Here is a 15249-nt window from a genome sequence, read left to right on the forward strand (position 1 = left end):
GACACTAGTCACATTCTTCAAGGTGTGTCAACGTTCTCAGCCTCCTTTTCTGAGTTATCCTCTCACATTCACATTCATTTACTGGCCCTTAAAATTCCTGTGTAATCTTTCAAGTTGCTGTTTTCAGTTTAATCCAATGTAGATATAGAATCTTAATAACCAAGGCAGATACTTTTTACTTGTTAAGCTAAACTCTCATGTGGTTTTAAGATGACTTCTAAAGATGAACAATCTCAATCTCATCTCTTCACCATCCATCCTGATGCTGCTAATTGGTCCAGTGGTGAGAATCTTTGTCTTCTTGATATTGAGCCTCAATCCACATTGAAGGCTGCAATTCTTGACCCTCCACAGCAAGCGCTTCAGGTCCTCCTCAGTTTCAGCAAGCAGGGTTGTGCCATCTGCATAACACAGATTGTTAATAGATCTTCCACGAATCCTAACACTACATTTCTCCTCATAGAGCCCAGCCTCCCGGATAATCTGTTCTGCATACAGGTTGAAAAGGTACGGAGACAGGACAAATCCCTGGTGTACACCCTTCCCAGTTTTGAACCATGCAGTGTTTCCTTGCTCTGTTCTGATGACTGCCTCTTGGTCCAAGTATATGTTTTGCATTAGTATGATCAAGTGTTCTCCTGGACCTATTGGCAGCATCAGGATGGATGGTGAAGAGATTGAGATTGTTCACAGCTTCAGTTTGCTTGGCTCCACGGTCAACACTCTTGGCACCAGCAGCCAGGAAATCAAAAAACGTATCGCGATGGGAAAGTCTGCTGTTAGGGACCTCTCCAAAGTACTGAAGAGCAGTGGTGTCTCTCTGGAGACTAAGGTGCGTGTGATACAGGCCATGGTCTTTGCAATCACATGTTGTGCGTCAGAGAGCTGGATCGTGACTAAGGAGGATAGATGGAGAATTGATGCCTTTGAGCTGTGGTGCTGGAGAAGAGTGTTGAGGGTACCATGTACTGCTAAGAAAACAAACAGGTTCAACCTGGAGAGGGTTAAACTGGGCTGCTCCTTGGAGACAACAATTCTGAGGCTTCGTCTGACATACTTTGGACATGTTGCAAGGAGGGACCGGTCCTTGGAGAGGGACATCATGCTTGGTAGGGTGGAGGGGACATCGCAGGAGGGGAAGGCCCTCTATGAGGTGGATTGATTCAGTGACTGGGGTAATCGGGATGGGTATATCGGAGACAGTGCGATTAGCATAGGGTAGAGCAGAATTTAGGGCTGTTGTACATAGGGTCGCTGTGAGTCGCAAGTGACTCGACGGCACACAACAACAACATCTAAAGATGACAAGTTACACTTTTCACTATGACCAGTTACATATAAAGTCAAAAGAGTAACAGCTTCTCAACCATAAAGCCTTGAGAGCTGGAAGAGGTAGGATGGACATATTAGTGAAAGCAAAATACGGAGAGGAAGTGAAGGAAGAATGACTATTATTATATAAAAGAAAATGTGTATGAATGATTACATTAAAAACAAATTTAAATTTTTTAGATTTCTACCTAGATCACAATAAGGAGAGAAAAAAACTTCAGGAAATATTTTTAGTTTATGATTAAAGATCATCTTAGGGCAGTGGGTTTAGGGATTCATCCAACTTTCAGGCTCCAGGATAACTGCAATCCACAAGAATTTGATAGTCTGTTCTGCCTTTTTCTCTTATCTTTACTCTTATGTGGAATCTTAAATAGAAATGTTTATTAATTATAATTAGGAACCATATATGCTAGTCTAATCTAAATGTGCTCTGTTGTGCATAGGGTTTTCAGAAGTCTGTTACTTTGGAAGTGGATAGCTAGTCCTTCTCCCTAAGCAGTCTTAATTTGGATGCTCAGCTTTAGAACATTATCTGACAGACAAACATTTTATCCAAAAGAACAGAAGAAAGATACTTCCCCATTATGAAATTAAGTGATAGATTCAATGTTGATCCTTTCTACTTTGGCGTGTGTGCCTTGGACCCGTCCCTGCCACTCCTACTCCATCTGCCCCTCCCCTTGTTTGGCCAGCTCTCCTCTCCCCACCCCCATGCTGACTCTTGATATAATGACTCAGGCCTCCAGTCACTTCTGTGATGCTGGCCCCTGGCACTACATTTGAGAAGAGTGGGACTCTCAGAACACTTGATTGTGCTCATATGAAACTTGAACTAGGAAGCAGTCATCAGAAGAAAGTAAAGAAACACTGCATGGTATAAAATCAGGAAATGAGAACAGAAGAAATGTGTCCTGTCTCCATACTTTTTCAGTCTATGTGCAGGACAGATCACTCAAGGGGCTAGACCTGAGGAGGAATGTGGCATCGGGATTGGAGGACGATTCATCAACAACTTGTGTTACGCAGATGACACAACCTTGCTTGCTGAAACTGAGGAAAACCTGAAGCATTTGCTGCAAAAGGTCAAAGACTATAGCCTTCAATATAAATTGAAGTTCAACATCAAGAAAATAAAGATTCTCTCTCCTGGTCCAATTGGCAGCATCATGACAGATGGGAGAGGTGATTGAGATTGTTAACAGTTTCAGCTTGCTCAGATCCACAGTCAGTACTCTTTTGGTACCAGCAGTCAGGAAGTCAGAAGTTGAATTGCATTAGGAAAATCTGGTGGAGAACAACAATATCAGTCTGGAGACTAAGGTGTGCCTGATCCAGGCCATGGTCTTCACAGTTACTTGCTATGCAGAGCTGGACAATGACTAAGGATGACTGAAAAATTGATGCCTTTGAGTTGTAGGGCTGGTGAAGAGTATTGAACATACTGTGTACTGCCAAGAAAATGAACAGGCCTGTCCCGGAGAGGATGAAGCCAAATTGCTCTTTGGAGACAAGGATCTTCAAGCTCAGACTCACATACTTTGGACTTGGCAGCCAAGAGAAACCAGTCCTTGGAAAGGGACGTATTTCTTGGAAGGGTGGAGTTGTTTTTCCCTTTGGGTTTTCGAACTCAAGATCTTTGCATATTTTATTATTATGTTGTACTTTTCTTGAGCAGCTCTTTCAAATCTTCTGTCCAACTCTTTTTTATCATTTGCTCTATTTACTCTAGAGTGAAGAACAAGTTTCTGACTCTCTTGTCACCTCCATTGTGGTATTTTTAATGAACTTTTGTATTCTTCATGTGTGATGTCCTCCTATATGTCTCTGGATTTCTGTCAGTAGTATTCAATGTGTTAAATCTGTTGTGTTTTTTTTATAAATACAAAAAGCACTTTATTCCAGAATATCCACAAGTGGAGACTTTCTCCCTCAGTAGGAAGGTGGGGAGGGAAAAAGCCCCGAGTCCCTCCCCCTACCCAACAATTGCTTTTATGGCTTTCCTGGGTGTCACTGTCTGGGCGGGGAGATTGAGATCATGGTTGGTGGGTTGGGGGATCAGTCATGTGGGTCGGCTTTTGACAACAATGTGTTAAATCTGTTGATGTCTTCTCTAAGTTCAAGTGGGATATACCCTCTAAATTCAGATGGGATATACTCAAGGTTATACTTTCTCTCCTATGCTCTTTATTTTCTTCAGCTTGAACTTAAACTTGCAGGTGATTTCTCCCATCAAGTACAACTGATGAGATCCGTCAGAGCTCACTTCTGACCTAGTTCTGAATGATTATTTTCAGCTCTGCATATCTCTCTACAGGTGTAGTAATTTTGATTCTTGTGTATTCCATCCATCCTGCCATGTTTGCATGTATATTCATCATTAATAATTTTGACAAAATATTTTGCCAATAAATAAGTCATTGCTCTTAAAAACATCATCCAGTCTCCAATATTTTCTTCTCCATTGTCATAAGCAGATGTTTCCACATGATTTCTGAGGGAGACCAAAGACACGTGAGGCTCAGTTGTCCCAGCAATAACTGGCTCAGTAACATACTTTTCTTTCCCTTTTCCAATTTCCCCAGTTCTCCCAGGCTGGCGTCTCTATTTTTAAGGTAATCTGCTCTAAACACCTTTTACGTGGAAGAATGTAATCATGTTGTGGAGTTTCCCACATGCTACATTTTATTGATTTAATTATTGTAATTTTGTTTAATATGTTCTTCTGTTGTTGATATGTCACCTATGTATAATAGAAAGTCGTTAAAAGGAATACAACTGAATGTTACTTCTTAATGTTGAAATTATAAGCAATAATTATATTCTTTGTATATTTATTTCCTAATAGACTTCATGTACATTAACTCAACAAATATTAATTAATATGCCCTGTAGATTAGAGAAAGACCTCTAGTGATATAGTCCATAGTCCTTGACACACCTCTTTGGAGATTTGAATACGCTAGTGGCTCCATGGGGAAAGTGTGAGCAGTCTTCTCTCGTGTGATTTACAGGCTCCTGTAAACCAGTTGGAGGGTCAGCTTTGAGTTGATTCCAATTAATTGACAATAAAGTTGAGTTATGAGTTAGCCACTCCATGACTCAAATGTGAGGATGCAGGAAGAAACAAATTAATCCAAAACAAAACACCTCTTCCCTTGTGGCATATAGTCTCTTCTGATGAGAAGGAAGAAAGAAGTGTTCTGTTAGTTACATTGAATTTTAGATTTATAATCCTTTTCATTAGCTTTAGCACTTTGTTTTGTGAGATAACAAGTAAAGAGTTATGAGTGTTGGTTTTTGTTAGGTGCTGTTGACTATGGCTTGTTGTGACCCCATGAACAACAAATCTGAACCCTGTCCTACCCTGTCCTCATGGTCTATATGCTATGCTTGAGCCCATTGTTAAAAAAACTCATGCTTTTGAGTCAGAACTTAGCCTCTGGCTGCTCTTCTGCCACAATTATCAAACAAGAGATGTTATTTGCCCATCTTTATCCAGTGAAGCCACTGGTGGATTCAAGCTGCCTGAGAAATGCCACCTCTGGGTTAGCAGCACAATACCCTGTGGACTAAACCACCGAAGCTTCGCTGAAGAGTGGAGAGGATTATCATTGTAGAAATCAGGAATACAAATAGCTTGGTTTAATATTTAGAATGTGTCTTCGTTTCTATAGTAGTAAAATATTTTTATACTTGTTAAAATATTTCGATTGTTCATATAACATCTAATTTGTATATTAACTTTAGATAAGAATGTATTTTTACTTCTGTTATAATAGTGAAAATAATATGAGTTTACATAGATAATTAGCTATTCAAGGAAGATTATTTTGATATTATTGAAAATTATTATATATTTGGATTGCTTCAATTTTATATTCTAATTGGAGTTTACTTTTTCCCCCTCCATAAGTATAATTTTATTAGTTTATGATCTAAGTAAATGGGTCATTTCATAGCACTTTTATGTGTGTAATACGCAGGCAGAACATTGGTAGTATGGTTTTGTTGTTTTGGGGTTTTTTTTTTTATTTCTTTCAGTGTTTTGTTTTATACTGGTTTACTTACAAAGTTAATTTACATTACTTTTTTAATCTTTTGTTTCTTAATTTTTCTAAAGTCTTAGGGTAGTTAAATATGCCAAGTACATTCCATAGCAGAAAAATGAATTGATTTTCTTCTAAGATGATAATCACAATCTGATGTATTAAAATGAGATTCAGTAGAAAATATGGCTACATTTTTCCTTGCTCCTGAGCAGGAATATCTATAAGTGTTGATGCAATAAAAGTAATATATGAATATTATCACTATGTAGGTTAAAAAGCACGTAAGTAAAGCTGTAGATTCTTTTAATACCTAGAATTTCTACCTTCAAATAGCTGGGCTGTAGCTATTTGCTTATGTTTTGTCATGTCTTTCACATATACTGTATCCCAGGATACCTAACAGTTCTAAATTTGTAAATTTTCGTTTTAGAACAATTAAAAAATAATCCTGGAGCACAGACTTCTTGAAACCCTAAAATGAAAGTTTTAAAATGAGTGAAAGATTGATGAGTTTCCGAGTGAAAAACTAAAAAGGACACTTTTGTACTGAATATACTCTCAAAATTAGAGTAGCTGTAGCTAAGTAAAGGAGCCCTAGTGACATAGTTGCTAACTGAAAGGTTGGTTTTTAGGTTGCTAACTGAAAGGTTGACAGTTTGAACTCACCAGCCACTCCAAAGGAGAAGGGTGGGCAATACTTCTCATAAAACCAGCGGGGGGTGGTTGTGAGTCAGAAATAGCTCAGCAACAGTAGGTTTGGTTTGAGGTTTCTTATAGCTAAAGAAGAGAGAGAATAAAAGGAGCAAAATATATTTTGTGTTTCTTGGTGTGCTCATAAACTTTATGTCATGGGTTTCTGGGGTCTGTAGAATTGGGGTGTGGGGCAGTTCCTTCCACCTTTGTGGTTTAAATGGCCCTTGTCCTATTGGGAACTAGGTCTTCATATCTAACCAATGATTTGGGAGGCAGCATTGTAGAAGGTTGGTGGTTTTAGTTTTTAAAAGTCTTTCTAGATAAATTTCACCTTTACAGCAAAGTGTACCCTTGCAATGAAGATCCTTTTTTCCTTTCTACCTTTCCCCTGTGATTGCCCATATTAATCCTGATGTGATTTTGTACAGATGGAAGTTCTGGGTATTAGAGGGGAAGACAAAAATCGTATTTGTCCAGGAGTCCATATTCTTTTTAGGATGACCTTTCACATCCTTTAATAATTGTTACCTAAAACTCTTTTAGTTTGAGACATGTACTGAAACATGTGCCATGCATATATTTTAAAACTATTTTTGCATTCCTTTTTTCTCTTCCAGTTACTGAGTTTCTTCAGTCTAGGACTTCATCTTTTGCCTTTATCTTCATTCTCACCACAGTGCCACTTAGTATAGAACAGTGGCTTACAGGTCACGGTCAGCCACCAGTTTTTGTTGGACCCATGAGCAAAGAACTTTTTATATTTTTTAATTGTTGAAAAAATATCAAGAGAATAATATTCTGTAATATTTGAAAATGATATAAAATTAAAACACCCAAGTAGCTGTATTCATTCATTGATGGTGTCCATGGCAGCTTTTGTGCTCAAGATAGCGTTAAGTGGTAGCAACAATGACCTTTAGGTGACCTGCAAAACGTACAATATTTATTATCTTCTTTTATGGAAAAAATTTACCAACCCCTGTGGAGCATAACCAACACTGTGTGTGTGCTGTATCCATATGAAATACGTAGGTCAGAGTATTACCTTTCTAAAAATTGTATCACTCATTATCTTATGCTTTTAGTGCAAAGATTATGAAAACTGAGCACCTTCAAAATAGTGGTAATTTTTAAAAATATGTATTACTGATAAGCAGTGTTTATTTTATATATTAATGTTACTTATGCATGCTAAATAATTATACATCTCCTGTAGGCATTTATATATAGAAATGCATGTTTGTCTTAAAGGAACAATTCTTCATGATGTGATGCATCACTTCCACAATTAAAAGCTTTCATATTTAGAAAATTCAGATATATACTGTCTTGTGGAAAATATTTCTAACAGGAGCTGGTTTTTTTTTTTAGGAGCTAATATTTATTTGGGGCACATTACATTTTACTTCTTTTGTCAGTGACTTACCATTTACTGTTGGTAGTTGGATCTGTGACATTGTAGTGTGAATATGTTATAATTCAATCATTGGGAGATCTTAGTTTTCTATCTTGTTTATATTTTTGTGATCTTTGATTTTATACACTACTGTTTAGCTATTACAAACTCATAAAATATTGCAAATTTATTTTCTTCTTTAGAGCTCTCCACATTAAAATACTAGAACTTTTATATTTTTATTTGGGCCATTGAAATAGTTTTTGAAAAGAATATTTTCAAATGTGCAACAATGAATTAAAAAAAATTAGGAAAATATCAGAAAAAATACTAAAGACTTGAAACTAGGAGAAGGAAAAAAATCTTTTTATAGAATTTTATTTTTCTATTTGAGTGAAAACTTGAAAAATCACTGGGTTTTCATTCAGTCATTTGTTCATATTTTGCTTAATAACATAAATTACAGTTGATTAATGTAATTAATTACAGTGTCTAATCAAACCTTTCTGTACTGGAGCTCTGGTGGGTGGATAAGGCATTACACTGCCAACTCAAAGGCATGTGAATCAAATCCTGTCTCCTGTTGGGTACGATAGAGGATGGCAGTGTGTTTGCAACTCTTAGTGTGTGTAGAGCAGTTGGAAGCAGATTGTTCTCGTGCTGTTGGCTGCAGTCTTTCATTGTTCAGGTGGACCCGCAGTGAACTTTAGTCTTTCCGGATGGTTGAAGGTGCATGTGTAAGTGTGACTGGATACTGTTGTTGTCTGTTGTCAGATGGAAAAAGAAAAGGATAAAAGCCATGAAACCAAAACAAGATTGGACACTAAAAGAAAACAGGAAAACTAAAACTGGGAGGGGAACAAAATGAAGGAGAACTAGGATATAAATGCAAATTAGAGAGAAAAGAATAAAGAGGGAAAAGATGCAAGGCATCACTGCAGGGAAAAGAAAGCAGAAGATATTGCAGGGGGCTGGGTGGGGAAACTGAACAGCGTAGGGAGCAAGCAAAGCAAAATGTGAAAAGTAAGAGGAGAAAGGGCCCTTTGGAGGGGAGTGGACTGAGCACCTGGTTGGTGATACTGTGGCTGCTGTGGTAAGTGGAGACAAGAGGTCCGGTGTGGGATGGTGTGTGCCTGCCAGTCCAGCAGGAGCCAGGGTTTCTTTTCATCTGCTGTGTGGCTGGTGCACCATGGCTTATGAGCTGGGCCACATGTGACACCTCTTCTGGCCTTGGAGGTGTTGAAGGATAGCGCACTCAACTTGTGACAGTGTTTCTGCTGATCTCATGGGATCCTTTGTTAGTCAGCTTGGCTAGGGATCATGTCTTTGCCAGCCTAGGGGGTGGATGCTGGTAGGGTAGCCAGTCAGAGATAACTGGTGTGAAGAGGCTGTTGCACTCTACAGAGCATGCACTGCCTCTGGTACAGCTGTGGCAGGAGTGCCTGGTGAAAGGAAAGGAGAATGGAATTAAATAATAATGCATGCTCTGTAGCTTAGTGGAAAGGAGTTGTACTGCCAACCCAAAGACACACCGTTTGAATCCACCAGCTGCTCCTTAGGGAGAATATAGGCAATCTCTTTCCATGCGATTTTCACCTTCTAACACTAGAGGGTCAGCTATGACTTGGTTCCGACTCAGTGGTGTATAACAACAGCAAATAATCACAGTGGCTAAAGCACAGCAGGCAATGAGTAAAAGCTAACCACCACCTTCAATTATTATTGTTGTTTTTGCTATGGTTCGCTTAATCTCCTGATACACATAACTTCAGAACATGTGATCAACACCATTGTTGTTGTTGTTGTTGTTCTTGTTGTTGTTGATTGCCGTCAAGTTGAGCACAACTCATAGCAACTCTATAACAAAAGACCTAATGCCTTTCCACAAGTATTGTCATTTCTCCAAGTTCATAGAGTTTCCAGAAGCATGTGGTTTAGGAAGTGGCTGCCACTCCTGCTTCCAAACCTGTTTTACAACTGGGAACTCCACCAAACACTGTCCACACTGGTAAACCATTCTAGTATTTGATACCCCTATAGTACAAGGTTCAGCATCACAGCAACCCAGGTTACTTCATACTGCACATTGACAAAGAGTGATGTACAAAGTGGAAGAGTTTCTCCAGATAGAAAAGGACTAGTTTCACTTAGCAGTGGTTAAGTGTCCTCAAGTTGAATATGACTCGGAGTAAGTTTTGCACAAAAGACCTAAACTTTATTCTGTAACTAACATCATTTCTGTACAGAACTCTATTCATTTCTGTACATTTATAGAGTTTAGAGAGTTTGTAGAGTTTCCAGAGTCATCTAGGTTAGGAAGTGGATACCACTCTTGCTTCCCAGAATAAATCAGTCTGGAAGCTCATCCCAACACTGTACATAATGGGTAACCATTATGGTATTTGACATGACTGTGGAACACTGTGCAGCATTATAGCAACATTAAATTTTTCAGTTCATCAAACAGACAAAAGATTGCTGTGTCATTCAAGGAATATTCATTCAAAAATTCATTTTTAGGGGGGCTCTGCAGGGTTGTAAAGCCAACGTCTTTGAGCAGACTTCCACCCTAGGCAAAGGCTCAAGGACACCCACTCTTGGGGGGAAAAGAGCAGTAATACACATCAAACACAACCCCCAAAACTTCCCTTTACTTGCCCATCAGGACCACTATCCAAAAGCAGCAAAAAGTCAGACTCCCAGAGTGGAGTCTCCAAGGCCTCTGCCAGCAGTCTCCTCCCCTCCTGCGGGGTTTAAAGCCAATTCCTTTGAGTAGACTTCCACCCTAGGCATAGGCTCAAGGACACTCATCTTGAGGGGGAAACTTCCTTTACTTGATCAACAGGACCACCTTCCAAAAGCAGCAAAAATCAACACCATTAGAGGGAGAAAAAGTTAAATGGGCAGGTCAAGCTAAATTGTTCTTACATCTGTTAAAGCTTTAGAAATTATTGTCTAGTGATAATCCAAGGAGACCTTGTGGCATAGTCTGTAGTGTGTTGTGCTGCTAATCAGAAGGCCCATTTCAGTGACAATCTGTAACTGCCAGCACATCTGCGAGTGAAAGGTTGGCAGCTTCCTGCTGTTGAGATTTGCAACCTTGGAAACCCAGTGGTGGGTCATTCTGTTGACTTTACAGTAGTGAAAGAGTGAATGAGTATAGTTTTATCCAGAGAAAAGTATTGGATTTAGATACCAAATCACTAGTGTGGCTTGGATTGTGAACCATATTTATTTTCATAACTTCTGTGTATCAATCTGATGTATCAGGCCTATACCCAAAAGTTTATAAAGTATATGAGATACTGCTTAAATTTGAAATTGAACCACTTAGTATAAAGGCTGAGAAAGATACAGTCTGCTTGTCAAAGTTTCTAAGAAATAAGCTGATTTGACCCTTTTGACTCTGTACTCTGGCTAAAAGAAAATTTAACACTTAAGACCAAGGTAATGCCCTTATATCACCTGAAGTTATGATGTGATATATTTTTTAGTATATAATAAATATATGTGAGCCAGAAAAATTGGGCTTTGTACAATTATGAATTGGCTTAGAGGTTCCTTATTGTCTGTCATAATTTAGGAAATCTGAATTTGTTAATCAGTGACAATTCAAGAAAATAGCATTGATTTTCTAGCAAAACTAGAATAATGAAACTTGCTAAACATATAAACATGTTTCACACACACACACACACACACACACACACACACATAATGTCAAGTCTTCTCACTGAAGTGAAATTGCCTCATCATAGACCAGCCTTGACTTATTTAAGCAGAAGTGGCATGTTTAGTGATTTATGATACTGTGTTGTTTTCTTGATGAATTGGTTTGTTTTAGCATTAGGATGGCTTACATTCAAATGGTTTTAATTATCTAAGCAGGTGACAGAAGGATAGAGATTAAATGCATGAGGTATAGTGGGTAGGGAGGCACGAGCACTCTACTTATATACCATTTGAACAGCTTTTCTTTCATCCTTTTATTTGTATTTTTATCCTCAAGATTGAAACAACTTGTTTAAATATCAGCCATATCTTCTTTCCAAAATATACAAGAAATATAGAAAATTTAAAAAAAAATTACTCATTAGTATCTACTCAATGTTCTTAAATTTTAACAGCCATGTTTCTCACCTGTTTTAATTTTAACTTTTTTGGAAGTAAACCTTTATAGTTATATTTGCACATCTCTTCTTATCTCTATATTTTTTTTCTTCCTTTGATTGTAGAGATGACCTATCCTAAATTTAGTGTTTTTCAATGCTGTTGAGAACTATGCAACTTTAATATATTTATTGTCATTCCCTAACGTGTTTATGTTTATCACTCAACTTTGGAGTTGGCCATATGATTTTTCTCTGGCTAGTGAAATGTGAGCAGAAAATATATTTATTATGTTAATACAAACACCTGTGAGAGTCAAATATATGGTTTACTCTCTTTAATAACCGCCATGTTCCAAATAGAAAGTACTGTGCCATTAGCTTGAGTGTCACATTAACACTGATATCACAGCCAGCCTGTGATAGAGGTCTAGCATAAAGCCAAATCCACTGCCATCAAGTTGATTCCATCCCAGGGTGACCCTATAGGACAGAGTAGAGCTGTCCCCCCAGGATTTCCAAGGCTGTAAATCTTTATACAAATAGACTACCTCATTTTTCTCCTACAGAATGTCTAGTGGATTCCAAACACTGTTGGAATTGCAGCAGTGTTTGACTCACTGCATCTCCAGGGTTCCTACTGATAAGCAGCCTATAAACCTTCATTGTTGTGAGCCACTGAGGTATTATTACTTTGACTACTGTGGCATATCCTAATGTATTCTGCTTCCCAAGAATTTCTTTATATGTTAAGTAGGACCACTTGTACGTACCTATGTATGACGTGAATGGTACTACATTCGGCTACTGAGATGAAAAATTGAAGGTTAAGCTCAACTGTACTACTTAGGGAGCTGTGGTGTCCTAGTGGGTAAGAAGTGTGCTGCCAACCCAAAGGCACAGTTTGAATCCATCTGTTGCTCTGAGAGAGAAAGATGAACACTCTCCTCCCATGTGATTTACAGCCTCTGAAAACCTGCTGGAGGGTCAGCTGTAAGTTGGTTCTGACTCAGTGGCAATGAACTATTGAACTTATAGGCATCTTGGATGAAAGGCCTAGCAATTGTCTTTCATAGCAGCCACTGAAAGCCTTGTAGAGCACATTTGTATTTTGATCCATATAGGGACATCATGAGCCAGAATGAGCTTAGCAACTGGTTATATATTTAATGGACAGAGATCTTTTATGCTCACTGCTATATAGTTGGAAATATAATGTATGTAAACATGCCATAGTCTATTTTTTATCTATTCTTTCATTTGTTTCTAATTTTATCACTTCGCTATTGCTGCTTAACAACTGACCACAAAGTATTTGGCATAAAATAAGCATTTGTCTGGATCTTGCATCTATAGGTCATGTGAGCTGGGCTCTATCCACAACTGAAGAGTTGACCAATCTAGGCCAGGGCAGCTCTGCTTTACAGACCACATTTGTCAATCTGCCAGTTTATCAATTTGTTTTCACTTCTTGCACTGTTCAGGATAGGATATCATGAATACTGATGACAGGTACAGATGGCAGACCTGCAGGAGAGCAGACCAACTCAGAAGCACATACCAAGTTTTTTGTGTGTGTCTTAACTACTAGTATCCCACTGGCCAAACCAAGTTATATGATAACCCAAAGTCAAAGTATTTTCCTTGAAAATATCAAGGAAGGAAAGATAAATATTTGAGATCAATAATGTAACTCAGGTTGACAGTTTTTACTATTTTAAACTATTCTGTATACTTCTGTATATCTACTGGGTGATGTCTGTAAAAAGTTATCTTTAACATATTCCTAGAAATGGACTTGTTGGCCTAAAGGCTACATTTCTCTTAAATTTTTTTTCAGACATTGCCAGATTAATTTTCAGAGTGCATGCAGTAATTTACATTCTTTTCAAGAACAAAAGGGACTTTTCTAATTTCTGAAAATACATACTATTGATTTTTTTACATTTCCACTGATGACAGTAAATGATATATTTTGTTGTTTTAGTTCACATTTAATTTACAACGGATAAGGTTTGTCATCTCCACATATCTATTGACTGTTTATAGTCTCAGTCCATTTTTCTTTTATTCTTTCTTTCTATTGTTGTTGTTATGTGCTGTCAAGTCGCTTGCGACTCATAATGACCCAATGTACAAGAGCCCTGCTCTGTCCTGTGCCAATCTCATTGTCTCTGACACACCTACTCCCACTACTCCAATCACTGAATCGATCTATCTCATCAAGGGTCTTCCTCTCCTGCACTGTCCCTCCACTCTCGCAGGCATAATGTCCCTCTCCAAGGACTGGTCCCTCCTTGCAACATGCCCAAAGTATGTGAGATGGAGCTTCAGAATCCTTGACTCTAAGGAGCAGCCCGGCTTCACCCTCTCCAGGACAAACCTGTTTGTTCTCCTAGCAGTCCATGGTATATCCAACACTCTTCTCCAGCACCACTGCTCAAAGGCATCAATATTCTTTCTATCATCCCTAGTCACTGTCCAACTCTCCGATGCATAGCACACAATTGTGAAGACTATAGCCCGGATCAGGCGCCCCTTAGTTACTAGCCTGACTCTTCAGTACTATGGAGAGGTTCCTGACAGCTGACTTTCCCAATGCAGTTCGTCTCTTGATTTCCTGGCTGCTGGTACCAAGAGTGTTGACTGTGGAGCCAAGCAAACTAAAACTGTTAACTATCTCAATCTCTTCGCCATCCATACTGATGCGACCAGTTGGCCTAGTGGTGAGAATCTTTGTTTTCTTGATGTTGAGCCTCAATCCGTATTGAAGGCTACAGTCCTTGACCTTCTGCAACAAGTGCTTCAGGTCCTCCTCAGTTTCAACAAGCCGGGTTGTGTCATCTGTATAATGCAGGTTGTTGATTGATGACTCTTCCACCAATCCTAATGCCACATTCCTCCTTGTACAGCCCAGTGTTGTGAATGATCTGTTCTGCCCACAGATTGAAAAGGTATGGAGACAATGTATTCCTGACTGACTCCCTTCCCAATTTTGAACCATGTAGTATCTTCTTGCTCTGTTCTGATGACTGCCTCGGTCCAAGTATAGGTTTCACATAAGCGCAACCAAATGTTCTGGGATTCCCATTCTTTTCAGAGTGAGCCACAGCTTGTTGTGATCCACACAGTCAAAAGCCTTTGCATAGTCAGTGAAGCACAGATAGACATTCCTCTGGTACTCTCTGTTTTCTGCCAAGATCCATCTAATATTAGCTATAATATCCCTAGTACCACGATCTCTTCTAAATCCAGCCTGCACATCTAGCAGTTCTCTGTTGACGTGTTACTCCAGTCATTTTTTTATAATTTTCAGCAGAATCTTGCTTACATGTGATATTAATGATGTTGTTCAATAATCCCGCACTCTTGTCAGGTTACCTTTCTTTGGAATGTGAACAAATAGCGATCTTTTCCAGTCAGTTGGCCAGCAGGTTGTCCTCCAGATTTCTTGACACAACTTAGCACATCCAGGGCAGCGTCTGTTTGTTGAAATAGATCAATTGACATGCCATCAACTCCTGGAACCTTGTTTTTTGCCAGTTCTTTTCAGAGCAACTTGAACTTCCTTCTTCATCACCACAGGCTCTTGCTCATATGTTATTTCATGAAACTATTCTGTCTCAGTCAATTCCTTCTGGTACAGTGACTCTGTACACTCCTTCCA

At 38.7% G+C, this 15249-nt stretch overlaps 1 protein-coding gene across 1 annotated transcript in view; it reads left to right on the plus strand.

Annotated features, from left to right (window-relative positions):
• LOC102858064 (calcium uptake protein 1, mitochondrial-like) overlaps window positions 1-15249 on the plus strand; it is a 137897-nt gene that overhangs the window by 24759 nt on the left and 97889 nt on the right. The window lies entirely within an intron of this gene.

The sequence above is a fragment of the Elephantulus edwardii genome, unplaced genomic scaffold, assembly GCF_000299155.1.
Source record: "Elephantulus edwardii isolate Elephantulus edwardi_28Jun2011 unplaced genomic scaffold, EleEdw1.0 scaffold00058, whole genome shotgun sequence".
In the NCBI taxonomy this organism is placed as follows: domain Eukaryota; kingdom Metazoa; phylum Chordata; class Mammalia; order Macroscelidea; family Macroscelididae; genus Elephantulus; species Elephantulus edwardii.